Source organism: Chroicocephalus ridibundus, chromosome 2 (genome assembly GCF_963924245.1).
Source record: "Chroicocephalus ridibundus chromosome 2, bChrRid1.1, whole genome shotgun sequence".
In the NCBI taxonomy this organism is placed as follows: domain Eukaryota; kingdom Metazoa; phylum Chordata; class Aves; order Charadriiformes; family Laridae; genus Chroicocephalus; species Chroicocephalus ridibundus.
This window is the reverse complement of record NC_086285.1, coordinates 89,242,917-89,257,587: the sequence shown is the minus strand read 5'-3', so window position 1 is coordinate 89,257,587 and position 14,671 is coordinate 89,242,917. Positions and strand designations below refer to the sequence as shown.

The 14,671-nt window shown below is 40.5% G+C and overlaps 1 long non-coding RNA gene across 1 annotated transcript in view; it reads right to left on the bottom strand.

Annotated features, from left to right (window-relative positions):
* Window positions 1-6,258: 6,258 nt before the first annotated feature.
* The window catches only part of LOC134511729 (uncharacterized), a 28,219-nt gene continuing 19,806 nt past the window's right edge, over window positions 6,259-14,671 (bottom strand). The window contains exon 3 of the long non-coding RNA XR_010069964.1: window positions 6,259-6,892. This is a non-coding gene — a long non-coding RNA (uncharacterized LOC134511729). The remainder of the gene's footprint in view (window positions 6,893-14,671) is intronic.

Sequence of the window (14,671 nt, the reverse complement as noted above, 5' to 3'; positions counted from 1 at the left end):
CTCAATATTCTGTTTCCAAAAGTGTTCACAAAACACCTTGGGAGAGAGAAGAAGAGGGCAAGCTTATGTGATATTTTTGCATAATAGTCTCCCAGGCTCTGACCATCTTCAGCTTAGGCAATTCTTAGAGCCCATTGTCATGGTGCCACCAGGGCTGGTGGCTCCCTGGGGCCAGGGTGCCATAGGCTCCCCAGGGTGGGCAATAGCAGGGCCTGGCAGCCATGGTCCATCCCACCCCCAGCCAGGAGCAGGGCAGCCAGAGGGCACCAGGGTAGACACAAGCATCAGGCACCTCCCTGAGGATGGGATGAGGAGGTTGTGTCTGCTTAGGAAATCACACTGGAAGTCTCTTCCAAATCCTCCTCCAGCCTCCCTCTAATCCCGTGCAAAGTTGTTGAATCCACAGTGTTGTTCAGACAAGGTTTACTGCCTGTTGCATAAACTGTTTATTTTGAACTTGGCTCCCACGAGCTTCATCTGATGGCCCTGATACTTGTATTTGGAAAAAATCAGTGAGCATTCAAATGCTACCCATTTTCTCCATGCCATTAATAATTTTGTAGACTTCTATCATATCTTGCTCTGCAGAAGCATCTCTTCTTCAGCCAACTCAATCATTCTCCTTGCGGAAGCCATTCTAGCTCTTTGATCACCCTGCTGCCCTTCTATTCCCTTTTCCAGTTCTTATGTATCTTTTTTGAGATGGAAGAACCCAAACTGCACAGGCCATTCAAGGTGTGGGCAAGCAATTTACACAGTGGTGTAATTACATTTTCCGTTTTGCTTTCTCATCCTTCCTGACCATTTCTAGCATGTCATTTGCTTTTCTTGTTGCAACTGAGCACTGAGTAGGTGCTTTTGTGTGATTTTTTTATTTTAATTGCAGGATCTTGCTCCTCACCAATAATGTTTTAGGATCCAAATGTTTTTAAAGACTGGTCTTGGACAGAGGATAAGACTTCAGAGATGATAAGACAAAAGTAAAACATTAATGGATCCTACCTCACTTGGTAGCATCTCAATCCATTCACCTTCCCCTAGCAATACCACCTGCAGTATAATAATTGTTCACCCAGCATGAAGAAAACCCATAACAACACCTACCATGGCTTTGTACAGCACTGAAGATAATTTCTGAGCAATACCAAATAAAAAAGTGAGACATCACAGTGGAACTAAAGAAATACATGATTGTACACATCCAAAACCAAACGTTCATAGTTCTGTGATTTAGCCTGTGACATAGCCAAATCACTGTCAAGCTTTTCAGAAAATCAAGAATTTCAAATCTTATTCTGGTTTACATTAACGCCCTTTTATTTGAATCTAGCACAGTAAAAATAAACAGCCCAATTTGGTTGCTTCTATCTGACCCCCTCAGAAAAATGACAGTAAATCTGGATAACGTTCTTTTATATTTTTTCATAAACCAGCCACTAGAGGGGGAGATAATCCCAAACACTTGAATACATCCAATCCTAGCTGGCAGAAATTCTGCGTTTGAGTCTGCTTTCTAAATATCACCGTGACTACAAGTCCAAAATGTACTCTTTTCTTTACAGTACGATACAAGTATTCAGTCACAATTAATTACATTGAATTTCTTGTTATTAGGTTGTCCAGCAGACGTACCAAAATGTTTTTTGCCAGAAGAAATGCCTTTCCTTAGAAAGCTCTGATTATTTATTTATTCAGTAATCGACAAGTCATTTTTAAATTGTTTTGGTTTTTTTTTTTCTGTAAAGGTGATTCTCTTTTGTGACAGTAAGGTTCAGCAATGTTCCTTTAAGTAATCTTAAAATTCTTAGGAACTTCAGCACTCTTAGATTCACTGCTTATAAGAGACCACAAAACTGTGACATTGTGCACTCATTCAGTAGTGCCCGTATTGAGACAATAAGAAAGCATATTAAAAATCCAAGAGGCCAGATTATGACACTTACAGCAAATGTCAATTTAGTAAGCTGTGCTCTCTATCTGTTGTGATGATGAAAAAAAGTCCAGCAATTTGTTAATGATGAAAGTGATACTACCCACTTCTCCACCTCCATGTGTGTCACTCAGATCAGAGTATCTCTACAGCTGTTGCTGGCCCACAGTTGTCAAGGTAAGGGAGGCTTATATTGTGTTGTATCACAAAGCAGTAAAGACCGATGGTTCTCCATAGGAGAGGAACCTAGTAATTACCCACATCTATGCTGTCAATAAACTCTCCAACACAACATAGCTATAATGAAATCTTCATCTGAGGCAGCCATGGTCATGCTCAATTATGGGAGGAATTGCTTTTATATTTTATTGTAACTTACTAGGCCAATCTGTGAGGCTGCCATGAGATAGTATGTTATTATAGTTCCCAAAAGGCAATCTGTTAAGCAAAATTAAGGAAGATGTGCCCCAGCGCAGACCTGTACAGTTGTGTATCACCTCCAGGAGTTCCCCAGTCCCACTTGTTCCCCCATCAATCAGGGAGGGGAAGCGGCAGGCTGCAGAGACTGATCACCCACCAGCATAGTGATCATAACCAAGGTGAAGAAACAAAAGAACATTTTGTGTCTTTTAGCATTCCACGTGAGTGGCCAGGAAGAACAAACTGAATATTTTTTTTTTTTTTTCATTTTTTGCCTGGGTGATGTATACACCCAGAACTATTCTATGTTCTACCTGGAGATAAACCAGTAATTTACAGATGGATTAGTATTATTAAACAATACATAAATATACTTTTTAAATATATATTCCCTTGGGCATGACTGTCAGGTAACAAAAATTAGCATACATTTATTTCTCAGAAGAAGAACATAAATATTGAGGAAAACTGACACATATAAAGGCAGGAGGCCTAAGCGGTAATCATAAAGAGAAACTATAATTACCATACGGATCAAAAGAGCAAGAAGTGGCAAGTGGAAACAGAAGGTGTTATGGTCAACCTCAGAAACAGACAGGAAATTTTCAATGAAGAAAGTCTGGGCTTACAGAGAGATAAATAACTCATGAAACATACTTTAAAGAAGAGAAAGGGAAACTAACCTGTTGTTGGAGTTGTAAATCTGATCTCTTTTTAAAAAGCAACAAATGAAAAGTGTATTCCAGTTTTCTAAAGGCAGAAGACCAAGTGACAGATTTTCCTGTGCCCTTTGGTGGGGGTGATGGTTATGCTGAGTAAATTTGACATGGTAGGAGTGCGGAGCATTGATAACAACTCAGAGAAGCAGCAGTGCTGTGGGAATAAGCTCTAATATCTCTCCTCACCGGTTCTCTGCAAAGGAGGAACCAACAGCTGGAGGAAGGAGATGTGGTAGAGCAACAGGGGTAGCAGAGAAGTACCTGGAGGACTGATCCAAAAGCATCCGTGCTGAGAAAGATGAGAGGAAGCCCTGAAATCAAACAGTATTGTTCATGAGGGGTGGAGATCTAATTTAATAAGGAAAACTATCTGGTAGATGGAATGGCTAAAGTTATAGAATATGAGAGTCTGCGTGTGATTTCTTTCCAACCACTAAAGAAAAACTTTAAAAAACTTAGAGGTATCAAATTTTAACAGAGGAAAAAATATTTAAATGTCTACATGGCTGTTACCATGCAAACCAATCCTATCGCTAAAATCTCAGTCCTTCATTGATGAGAAAAGTCATACCAGAATGAAGAGGACAAACTACTGGCTAGAGTGAAACCGAAGACACCCCCAGAAAGTTAGAATTGAACTGGAGATAATTCACTAAAGCCACAGGAGGGAATTCATCTTTGACAAATCAAACTGCTTTTGAAAAACAAATCTGAGTAACTTTGTTCCTAATTTACCTGGCCTTTTTGAGCACTTTTGCCTTACAACCATTTTCCAAAGTAGATAATTAAATAATTATCTCGTATGGGTCAGTTAATTGCACAGATAAAGGGCTAGCTTGGATAGCAAAGGCAGAGAGCAACAGTGTCAAATATGAGTTTGGGCTAAAGAAATACGAAGAGCCGTGTGCCACAGAGACCAGTAATGACTGGGAGTGACTTCATTCCTTGCATGCATGTCTCTGGCCAGGGCGAGGGAATACGGCTGTAAGGGAGTGGAGTCTGCTCATGACACATAACTGGGCAGAGGTTCAGCTCAAGGGAAAAAAGTCATAAACATCAGAAGGTCTCGGGCAAGAGCAGGAGCAACAGGATATGAGTTACTTGTGGGCTTTAATTGGCAGAAATAGTGGTATTAAAGACCGGACAAGTAAAAATGTTGTAGCGCTGCCCCTACATTGTGCTTCTTACAGAGTTTTTGGAGACCAAGTACAGTGAGGGAGAGGGACTGCTGGTGCTGAGGTAGGGAATTCTCAAGTGTTTAGCACTAGACACAACTCAGGGCAGACACAGCCAACTCCAGCAGCGCTTCCAAAACGTTTTTGAACAATATTACAGACATAAACCTGATTTTTTTTCATTAACAAAGGCCAGGCAAAAGAGCACATTATGCAGGAGACCAAGCAAGTTCTCACTGGTTGCATTGGAATAATATTTATTTTTAATGTATCTAATACCACAGTTTTAAGCAGATGAGGCTATACCAAAACTGAGCAAGATGTTAAACTAAAGACTTAACATTTAGGATGCTACCTTCAGGCTGAAGAGTCTATAGCTTTGGTTGTTTAAAACTATTTAACTTTGCTACTTAACAACTGGGCAAAGAACATATGCTGTAGACTTTTTAAGGTTCATTGTTGTGCCACAGAGGCCTCTTTGTTCGTATTTTTAGGCCTTCCAAATATTTGTTTACACATTTCCTGTGGAGAACATACCTTCTGTAATACTGCTTCTGCATCAGCCCACTCCCGATTTATTTTAGTATCCCCCAGCTGATGGGGGACAGATGGGTGAGGGCTGGGAGCAGAGGAATGCTGCCCTGCCTCTGACGGCAGTGGAAGCTATGCAGCTCGCCTCCCCCGGGCAGCTCTCAGATGCCTTTTGGGAAAGGGGCCAACATGACTGTCTTGGTCACCACAAAGTTTGAGAGACCTACAAAAGACTCGAGGTGAACCAGCTTTCAGTCTTGAACAGCAGGGCACAGGTCGTTGAGAAGGTGTCGCTGAAGATTCCCGTCCCCGAGAGGTTGTTTAAGATCGAGGGAACAGGCACACTTTAGTACAGTTATGCAACGCTAATTTGAAAATTAGTATGTAGCTTGGGCTGTTCATAAACTTTTCCTACAGTTCCCATCTTCACTTTGCCTGTCTATGGAATTTATATTCAATTCTTATTTTAGCAGACTGGCAATTATAGTTCGGATTAACACATTTCGTATTAACACCTTGTAAAATTAATAGAGCCTAATCTGCACCAACGTCTGCGATACGTTGTGTGTGCAACACAAACCGGTCTGCATTAGGATTCCCTTCTCCTTTCTGTGACAGTACAAAACCCCTCTGTGCTGAGATATGCTCGTCTGCGTCTCCCGATCCAAAAGCTGCATCCTCCCTAGTCTCGCAGGAGGTTGGAGCAGCCATTGGAGACCTCCTGCCGCGGAGCTGCACTGACTGTGCCTTGCCGGTGCCATAGGCCGGGCAGCGAGCAGAGGGGAGACCTCGGAAAGCTTTACTCGGTGCAGGGGCCACTGAACTCCCTGACTTTAACAGAAGTCAACACAAAGGGTAATACTCTAATCCCCTGGCTTTCTATGGGAAATGTGGATGATCCCAAAGATAAACGCCATGGAAAGTCGTGAGTTTAGAAAACAATGAGTTTTAATGTATAAGTTCCTCTAAGCACTCTTAGATTCACTGATTATAAGACACCACAAAACTGTGACATCGTGCACTCATTCAGTAGTGCCCGTATTGAGACAATAAGAAAGCATATTAAAAATCCAAGAGGGCAGATTATGACACTTACAGCAAATGTCAGTTTAGTAACCAAACACAAAATCAAGCTGTACTTTCTATCTATTGTGATAATGAAAAAAAGGAAGACTTATATTGTGTTGTTATCACAAAGCAATAAAGACCGATGGTTCTCCATAGGAGAGGAACTTAGTAATTACCCACATCTATGCTGTCAATAAACTCTCCAACACAATATAGCTATAATGAAATCTTCATCTGAGGCAGCCATGGTCATGCTCAATTATGGGAGGAATTGCTTTTATATTTTATTGTAACTTATTAGGCCAATCTGCGAGGCTGCCATGAGATAGTATGTTATTATAGTTCCTGAAAGGCACTGTTTGCAAACTCTGTCTATGCTGCTCACCAGTTAGTTTTTCACCAGTAATGAGCATAACCTCTTTCCAAATAGGGATTTGGAAAATAAAGTAAATAAAATAAATTTCCAAATAAGGATGAGATGATTCCCTAGGGAATAAATCCTCATATGAATGCAAACAGCTGTTAGTTCCCAGCTTGCGGACGTGCACGTCACGCCTGCCTCTGTTCCAGATCATGGCACCCACCAGTGTGATGGTAATCAGTATAAACCCAGGCTACAATTAGGGCAGGTCCACTGGGAGGGTCTCATAATCCTGAACTTTCATACCCTTCAATAAATCTATTTAGGACTCGGACAAGCTCCTGGTTGGCTCCTCCCCTGTTTCTCCCGTATCCTCTGGAAAGTCAGCCAAAGGCAGCTGTTTCCCCTGCTGTGGTGGCTTTGTCCCTCGACAAATGACTCAAGCTTCCTGCTGTCTTCTCCCCTTGTGCACACGATTTCAGGGCTCAAACAGAAACTCCTGCTGGGTGGCTGTGCAGTTCCACGTGTCTTTCTGGCTCCTCCAGGACTGCACAGGGAGTGAAAAATACTTTCCCTCACAGCTTCCCCCTTCAGCAAGCGTGTGGAGACGGCAGTGGAAGGACTTGGCGAGAGGAGGCTGCAAGGTCCAGCAGAAAGGAAAGCTGATGGGCTAATGGCGGCAGATGCTCTGGGAAAAGGAAATTTTATAGAAAATGTTTTGTGGGAAAGAGGAGGAAGCCTTATAGAGAGGAAATAAACGGTTTGAAATGAGAAAAAAAATGGAGAAGGAAAGATTTTTGTTCCTCACATCTTTCATCATCCCCATGGAGAAGAAAACACCTTAGATGCTCCACACCACCAAACTGTAAACACATTGGAAATCAAGCATTTGCTAATATGTAAATCCCACACTCACAGGACCTTTTTCTGTATCTACCTATAAAAACACTGCCTCAAAAGGTAATATCTTGTATAAACCTGTTTACAGTTTGTATCTCTAGCATTTTTTTTTTTTTTTCGGAAAGCTGGGTAAGTATGAAACCCTACTGCTGATGTGAATATCTCACCAGTCTCGCATGCTCAGGATCTGGGATACAAAGTACATAACCATAACAAAACAAAGCTTCCATGAATAATAATTGGCAATTCTTTCCTCTATTTTATTTTTTAATTTGTTCCTTCAATTTGCCTTATAGTTGTTGCTATTAACATCACTTATGTTTTTCTACCTGAATAATTTGTTATTCCCTAGACTAAGACTGCTTTGAAAATAAAAATTGAGTCTTGATAAGTATAATATTCATTCCTTATTATTAACCAACTAAGATCTTCTTCATTTGTCTGGAATACAAATGCATATTAATAACGCCAGTGTACCTTTAGGAAATTACTATCATCACAATAAAACACTCCACTAAATATAACAGTATGTTTCGTGTTGACTGAATAGAACCTGGGGATAAAGTATAGATGTTTGATTATATTAATGTTTTATATAAAGTGTTTAGAGGCCATAATTTGTTGTGTAAATGTTCTTGAATATTAATGAAGCATTGAAGGCTGCAGAACTGATGAGCGACTCGCACAAAACACTAACGCAGAACTGAAATCCACGGGCAATTACTTTTCATGATTCTCTTTGATTTTCCAGGACTAGACCTGCTCTCTCAATGCACAGATGAAATTATTCACTGAGCAGCAGTGAGGGGACCATGGGCTTTGAATACAAAAACACTTAGGTTTTATTAATATTTTTATATGAAAATAACAATACATAGTACATTTATAAAGCTGACAATACATATATTGACCATACAACTAAAAATCTGATTCCGGTGTTTGTGACTGAGAGAAATATACTGTAAAACAGAATGATTTGGAAGCCTGACATCTGTCCTTGTGGTTCTGTGTCAGTCTGACCAGAAGCACGGTTCTAGAAATCCCATCACTAAATAAGGCCCCACCCAGCGACCTGGTGTGTTCTGAGAATCTGTGATGTGTAAGACTAAGAAAGCAGGTCAGTAAATAATAAAGTTATTTTGACCAAGTTCGTATAAATTATATTCTATCACATTAGGCTATTTCTGTTTTGCAGCAACAGAAGGATAAAGCAGTCCAAAATTTGCTCGGCTCCTGTTAAGCTTTCCTTATTGTTCTTTGGCTGGGACAGGAAACATAAACTAGTAAGCTATCGTCTCAAATTGCGCAAGCAATTGCATTCTTTGAAAACTATTATCTGCATGAAATCTTTCGGGGCAGGAAATTACAAACAGTGAGAAATTCCTTCACAATGAGAGAAAAGCTCAGATTATTTCCAATACGTGTTTTAAAGTACAAAAGGTGCCGCAAAAATGGATTCAGTGGTTGCTGCGATTCCAGATACCTGTCCTGACAGTAGACTGATTCCTTTAGAAAGAGCCTAAGGGTATTAAGTAAAGAAAAAGATAATTTTCTGAAATCCTAATAGTTACATTTTCTGTCAGAAAATCTGTAATTTCTCATGACTGCTCACTGGTGAAATACAGAGAGAACAGAGCAGGTGATCATACACGTATTTCTAGTTCAGACTTAAAAAACAGTGCTGTGAAACAGTGAGGAAAAATGCCTGCCCGTTCATATCAGCATTTATGACTGTTTTGGAAACATTTGCCTAACGAGAATATTGGAGTAGAAACTTGGGTTCACACTGACATAGAATACAAGTCAAGCTACCAACGGGTATTACGTTGTGACGCACTGTAAATGATGTTAACAGGCAAAATAAAATTTAGAAAGAAAAATGGCCTAGATGCTAAATGCTACTTTTTTTCCAGTGGACTTTTTAAAGCCACACACTTAACATGATTCATCTATAGGTCAATGATTCATGTTGAGAGGCTGATTCTTGTGAAAAAGAGAGAAATACAGTAACTGGCATCTTACTATCTTGATAAGAGGCAGAACAGAAACACCCGAGAGAAACGACACAGGAAAGTAATCACTGACCGCTTAAATGCTGTTGTTAGCTCACCCAGACCACATTTCTTTGCACTAACTGGCAGGATGGCACATACTCAAATCTTTTTTCCCTTTTACCTTTCCTTGAAAAGTTCACATTTCATGGTAGCAATTCTGGAAGATGCTGAAATCCATCACTACTCATTTTATAAAAGGATTGTATGTTACATATATATATATATATATATATATATATATATATATAGGGTACCTTAGCTCAGTGATTTTACTGAAGGGCAAAAACCACACCAATAAAATTATCAAAGGAATTGTCCATAAGTGTCTCTAGAGATGATCCCTTCTTCCCCAAAATATGTTATTTTTAGCTTTATTCAAAACGAGTAGACAAGACTGAAGCGAGAGGACCGGGGAGGAGTTCAGGCTGCTGCAGACATCCAGAGGCCGTGGTCGGAACACGACCTTCCTGAGCTCGAGTGGGATATCCCAGGAAACTCCACGTTTCTGAAGAAAAGGAATTTTGCCATCTTCAGAGCTGGGTCACATCCTCATCTGCCATGACACAAAGGTAGTTACAGCTACTCACTTTTAAAATAATAGTGACAAAAAATAAGAATGCCACCCACATAAAATATTTCATATATCGGCTTCGCAACACTGCTTTTTTTTTTTTTTTGAAGTTGAAATATTCCTTGCTGTGTTAAAGAAAATTACATATTTTAGCTCTTTTCATCAAGGTGATTCTCTAAAGATGATAAAAAGAGGTAGTCACCTCAGTTTAGCATTTTTCCTTGGCATGCTGCTTTTTAGCAGAACTCCTGGACAACTTCACCTCCCTTCCTGGCTGTAATCGTCTCGCTTCGCTCTTTCTGACTCTGCCTGACAGTACCTGCTATTACTTTTTTTAACAGCGCTGCAGATTTCTAGTAGTCGTAAATTACAGGCTTTACACTTAATCATGACTTCTCTGACTCATTTATGTCAATGGCATAATTTAGATCGCCCTTTTTACCACCACAAGGGTTGTCTCGGTGTCCAAAGGAACAGGTATTTTGTTGGGCTTATTTCTTACCCAATTACCAAGCTAGGATAAAACCAAGAAAATTATGATTTTCTGTGCTACCTTTTCTTTTTTCTGCTGTCTTCCAGCAGGCTTCACGCCTGTTACACTGTATAGCGGTTCTTCTTATTTGTTTATTCTGTTAAAATTCAACAAGTTGCAGGGAAGGCGACTAAGGTAATTCTGCAGGAATGCTTGCCATTTGCTTGGTCAAACTCTGCTGGCAAGAAATATCTCTTTTGCACCTGTATTAATTGTAATTTGGACATATGTGTTCTGCCCTCATATATCAGGAGAGGTATACCTTGCCATGAACTACTTGAAAGGCCATTGTAGAGAGGTTGGTGCTGGTCTCTTCTCTCAGGGAATTAGCGATAAAACAAGAGGGAATGGCTTCAAGCTGCAACAGGGTAGGTTTAGGCTGGACATTAGGAAAAAATTCTTCACAGAAAGAGTGGTCAGAGACTGGAATAGGCTGCCCAGGGAGGTGGTGGAGTCACCGTCCCTGGATGTGTTTAAGAGTCGTTTAGATGTGGTGTTGGGGGATATGGTGTAGGGGAGAACTTTGTAGAGTGGGGTTGATGGTTGGACTCGATGATCCCAAGGGTCTTTTCCAACCTAAATGATTCTATGATTCTGTGAATGTCATTAACTCAATCTTGCCTGTGGCAAAGCACATAGCGGGTATGTCGCTCTACAAGTAATCGAGCTGGCTAATTCTTGTCCCTTCATGACGCTTCCTAGATTTGGAAGTGTGCACTCAGAAAATACTGTATTTTCAGGTTATGCTTCTGGGCTTTCTTAGAGACAGTGACGCCTGAATTGACACCAAGGCCAAAATAAAAGCTGATTTCAGTGCAGGTAACAGCATTTAAATGCTAGGAGTGCTTAAGTGATGAATGTATAAGTTACCGGTTATATTTTTGTTTTGCCTCGTACAGGCTTCAGGAAGAATATTGAATTAGAAGTTTATACTCATTTTATGCTTAGAACCTAGTTTTCCATAAGCATAAAATTACCCCAATATTTGGGAGATAAGGCAGCAAATAAATAAAGTCCTGAACTTCTCATCATGAAGTGATATGATGCACAAATATTTATCCGATGAGAAATGCTTTGTTATGATTGATCAAAAATGCTGGGAAAGGTGTAAGTAATGGGTGAAAAAGATAACTATATTGAGGTGGCAGATGTCTTCTGTAACTGGTGTCCATAGTCTATGCCTCTAGTGTTCTCTTTGCTGATTCCTGAGGACGACACCAGTGTGGACACGGCAACATGAAGCATCAAGAAGTTCATTCATTCATCCATTCATTCACTCATCCATGCGGTGCAGCGTGTGGCTCCACGGATGGCTGGCACAGCTCAGGGGACCGAACGGGGAAGAGAAGACAGTGGGGATGGGGTGGGAACTGGCACCGTTACCAAGGGGAAAAAAACCTCCTGGAACAAATGCTTTCACGACATAGGTTTAAACAAAATGTCACATTCAGCCCAGCAGTAAGGGAGCAAAAAACATCTGGTTGTGATGAACATCCACTCAGTTGGTATGGAAACATTTGGGGGGAAAAAAAAGGTTTCACTCAAAAAAAGAAGTTTGACTTAAGTAATTAAAGCCTTGTAATTTATTCAAGAGCTCAAAACTGTAGGAGATGTTTCTGATAGAGGAAAACAGGAGTGGTTTTCAGGATGACATAGCTCACTTCTCTGGCTCTGCTGGCTTCTGGGCTGCAGAGAAATGCAGCAGATTTTTTTTAATAGTAGTAACATTGTGCTGAGATGCTGGCACACCAGTGGGGGGACACAGGTACAAAGGCACTTTTTGTCCCACCTTCTCTGTACATTAAGCAAGGGTAAAGTTGTTATTTAATTTGCATATTTAGGGAATGATTGTGTCCTTATACAACAACAAATATTTCTTTTATGTACAAGAACGCCTTTATTTTAAAATCCAGCAAAAAATTCCTGTGGGACTGTAATCCCGCGGACTGTGGAATATTATTAACAGGGTTAAGCACAACTAAGAAGGCTTGTTTATTTCTTTAAGCTGTTAAATTAGATGGACACATATCACAATATGTATCATGTAATATAATTTGAAGAAAAAAGGGAAAACTGGCCGAGGAACACTACAAACTTTTATTCCAGAAAGGCTTCCTAGGCTGAAGGAGAACATGGAATAAAATAAAAATTTAAGTACAGCAGTCAGCACTCATTTATTTAAACGGGCATCTCATTTTGTAATTAAACTTCAGTTCATAATTACTGGTTTTAATATGATATCATATCTATCATTCTGAGAATTATGTATCAAATATTATGACCACATACTTCTATGTCATATATCAAATATCACCCAGTTACTCTGCTTGCTAAAAATGGAACAAAACAAAACTATAACTTTGAGACAGATAAATGGGTGGACAGATAGATAGAAAGGTAGGCAGATAAATGCATACATAGATGGATAGATACAGAGACAGTACTTGAGATCTATCTAACACATGCTCTCTAAGAAAGCCACACACTTAATTTCCTTTGTTAAGAGGTCATTGCTTTGCAGATTGTATATTTAGGGAAAAAGGCAGGGAGAACTATGTAATTCTGATGGCAAGTAGACCACCATGCAGCAAAGCCATGGCGTAGGGCCAAGCTGGAGCTGCGAAGTTCCATACGACAGCTGCGGCACCTTGAGCCTTGCAAATGGAGGCAAAACCCCATGTGTTCTCTAGACCACTTGGGGATCTTTGAGTGGAGGGTATAGGTGGTATCCCAGAGGTACGAACTGGAATCTGCAGTTTACCTGGGTTTTGGCTACATGTTGAATTTGTGGACAAACTTTTGCCCTGCCACAGCAACGCCATAGGAAGTGTTTCTGCCATTCAAAGGCAGAGGCAGTGTTATTCAGTGTGGTAACTACTGAATTTTTCTGCTGAATGTTTGTTCTTCCCTGTTTTCTTATTTTTCTGTGTTTGTTTCTTTGAATTGCTAGCCCTCTCATGGCATGAATCAGCACTTTCAAGCACCAGCCCTGACTGAATTCACTGAGATTTAGTATTTGCTTAACGTTGGGCCCATTGCAACTGTTCAGTCCGACAGCAAGCTCTGAGCAGAGCCCAAGTGGTTATGTCGAAGAGGACATAGTCAATGCCTCCATGGTGTGAATCACAGGATTTTATATTTCCACTTTCTGCCACACTGAGGCCCACAAAGAACTTAATTCTGCAGTGCTTCTATGATAGAGTTCATTGCGTGACTTTTACTGGAACCAGAACCTATATTCATGGTTACAGAACTAAATGTGTATTTTCAAATGTACTTAGTTCAAAGAGTATGTTCATGAAGAAAAAAACTTCTTGCTGTTTGCTACTGCATTCCAATACAGCGTGTAAGCAAATAGACAAATTAAAGTGAATTGGAGCTTTCAGTCCCTTCTCCTGTGCAGCTATCCCTGGTGAATTTAACTGAATAAATGAATAAATCTCTTCTTTTAAATGAATGCTGTAAAAGAGAAAACCTTGAAAATAGTACCAGTGACCGACCATAGTTCTCCTCTATTGAGAAGTAGTCTCTAATGAACTCTGAGGCTATAAATGGATGTCTGTGTTTTAAAAGGGACTCTTTAAAACAATAGGGAATTCACACAATTCTATGAAGTCTAACCACAAATACACAGAAAGATGCACGGGATGGGTTTTCATTTACTTTGTTGCTCTTTTACATCCTTACAACATATAACAGTGCTTGGGGAACTTTGTATGCCCATTATATGCGGTGGTGTACAGAGCCTCGTAGATTGTTACAAAGGGAATTGAGTGTAATAATGAGTCAAACAAAAATAACTGCATGACAGAGGCACACTGTGTCTGGGGGTTGTAGGTGCTGTGGCAGACCTTCAGTTACGACACCCAGATGATTGCTGATGACAAACTGTGTATTCTGAAGCTGCTGCGCTCCCACAAAGAGACCTTTGTTTGGCCCTGTGGATGTAAGCAGGACCTCCTGCTGCTCTGCTGCCAGCACGCTGCCACCACCAAGCCCACGCTTCCAGCGAGTGTCAACCCACCCTCACACAGAGCGAGAAGTCAGGAGACCTCACACCGAGAGTGCACAGAGAGTAGCTGTACATAAAACTCTGGACAGAAAATTTGCTGGAGCCCCACAAGCCATTCTTTGAAAAAGATAATATGAATACGCCGGCGCACTCGTGAAGCGATGCTCTAGAGGCGATTCGGCAGCAAGTAAATGCGGTACTCTCCATACACGTCGGTGCATTGCCTGACAGGAGACTGAGCCTGTTTCTTCCAAGTTTCACTCCCAGATGGCATTGTCTTATACAGAGCGATATCAGAAATAACCAAGATTTATAAAACCAGGAGGCTAAAAGAGAACTTCTTGCTAAAGAACGTCATGCTGGATGTCTCTCAAGTGTGTATCTTAAAGTGGTTTGAT